The sequence below is a fragment of the Paramormyrops kingsleyae genome, unplaced genomic scaffold, assembly GCF_048594095.1.
Source record: "Paramormyrops kingsleyae isolate MSU_618 unplaced genomic scaffold, PKINGS_0.4 ups29, whole genome shotgun sequence".
In the NCBI taxonomy this organism is placed as follows: Eukaryota; Metazoa; Chordata; class Actinopteri; order Osteoglossiformes; family Mormyridae; genus Paramormyrops; species Paramormyrops kingsleyae.
In genome coordinates, this window is record NW_027325967.1 from 659,706 (window position 1) to 661,893 (window position 2,188).

General features: G+C 44.5%; 1 pseudogene; it reads right to left on the reverse strand.

Annotated features, from left to right (window-relative positions):
* Positions 1 to 1,523: 1,523 nt before the first annotated feature.
* Positions 1,524 to 1,756, reverse strand: LOC140584029 (U2 spliceosomal RNA; annotated as a pseudogene).
* Between the last annotated feature and the right edge of the window lie 432 nt (positions 1,757 to 2,188).

A 2,188-nucleotide genomic window follows, 5' to 3' on the forward strand; every position in this document is an offset into this window, starting at 1 on the left:
TTATATCTCTAGGTGTGTGGAGTTTAAGTCAAGGGAGGTGATGATACACTTATATAATTCCTTGGTAAGACACCACCTAGAATACTGTGTGCAGGTTTGGTCACCATACCTCAAGAAGGACATTGCTGCCTTAGAAAAGGTGCAACGAAGAGCTACGAGAATGATTCCTGGTCTTAGAGGAATGTCTTATGAGGAGAGGTTAGCGGAACTGAATCTGTTTAGCCTTGAGCAAAGGAGACTAAGGGGGGATATGATTCAGGTCTATAAGATTCTAACGGGTCTGGATGCTCTTCAGCCAAATGACTATTTCAATATTAGTCTAAATACTAGAACTCGTGGCCATAAGTGGAAATTAGCGGGAGAAAAATTTGAGGAAGCACTTCTTTACACAGCGTGTAGTTAGAGTATGGAATAGTCTTCCTGCTAGTGTAGCAGAAGCTAAAACCCTGGGTTCCTTTAAATCAGAGCTAGATAAAATTTTAACAACTCTGAGCTATTAGTTAAGTTCTCCCCAAACGAGCTTGATGGGCCGAATGCCCTCCTCTCGTTTGTAAATTTCTTATGTTCTTATGTTCTTTGTAATGTCATGTAAAAGCACCACCAAGGCAAATTCCTTGTATGGAAACATATCTGGATTCCGATTCTACATCCTTCATCAGGACTAGAAAACTTCCATCCAGCGTTGCATTTCACTTTGACGCTGTCGCTTTTGAAACACTTTTCTGTGATCTAGCTCTTGTTTTGGTCGCCGACTATCATCCAACAAAAGGTTCATTTCAGCTCTCCTAATCTGACATAAACCACACTCACAAACACTTTCGGGTTACTGTGTCACCGGGAAGGGATGGACTCCAGTCGGGATGGGTTTCCAGCATTTCCTATCCTGGCTGTTCTCTTTAGGGACAAACACAGGAATGGAGTCTAGTGATCACACCGGAACTTGACTTACCTGAACGGAGATGTATGGAGCAGACTCTCATATGCGCAGGGATGCTCTGGAATGCAAGGTCTTTACGCCCCACCGCTATAAGCTACGCCATCCGACGCCATTTCGTCAACTCTTCCACTTTTGCTCTTGTCTTTTCCAATCCAGAAAAGAGAAGAAACGTATACCGGTCCTGAAGACCGAAGAGAGACCCGAGTCGATATGGGGCTGCCGCTTAGCGGGTCGCCGTTAGCCGGGCCTCCGTGACGCCCCCGCGCAGAGTAGAATGCCCAGGGGCGTCGCAGCCACCGGCGTCCTCCCTGTCCTCCTGTCCTCTCAAAAAACAGCAATCATTTAAACAAACATGAGGGAAAATTCAAAAGGCAAAGATGAAGTCATGCCTTACCTCAGCACAGCTGCCCACCGCACAAACGACAGCGTGTCACCTTACTTTAAAAAAAAAGAAAAATTGGGGCCGCGCACGGACAGGGCCCCTCCCTCACACCACATGCGGCTAATTAGTTGGCCATCCAGAGGCACTCAGTCTATTAGTCACCCATTCAGTCAGTCAGTTCTGCCTTTCAACAACAGGGGGCAGTAGAGGTGCACCGTTCCCGGAAGCACTGCAATACCGGGTCGATGCCTGGAGCAGATGGGGCAAGCCCCACTTCCGGCTCCCTGTTCCAAAAATCCGTTTAATATGTGGTCCCCTCCATGGGGGACGTATCAAAATAACCTTTTCATACCAAAACAAAATGTAAATCAGCTCAAATACATGAATAATAAATATTATGCTTGTACTACTTACATTAACACATAATCACAATCTATAAGGCTGAAACATTCCCACACTATGCAAATCATGCCAACACAGTACAATAAGACTTTCAAAGATAATATTAAACAAACACCCACAGAGTGTTCCAAAGTGCATTTTGCAATGTCTATACTTTGAATGTCAAATTACAAACTTCACATAAATCTAAAGTACACTAAGATTAAGATGAGTTTGTTACCAAACCAAATATATAAGAAATAATTTATTTGCCAGGAATTAAGTTTATGATATTGAATGAAATGTGTGAGCATGCCCCAGTTAGTGAAAGTGTGTCCCCTACCCCAAGACTCCAGAGGGTTAAAAAGGAACACATCCGCAGACTTCCAATCTCTGCACTAGGGCTGAACGATATTCTGTTTTGACATCGACATCGCGATGTGCGCGTGAGCGATAGTCACATCGCCGGAACATACGATGTGAAGGGT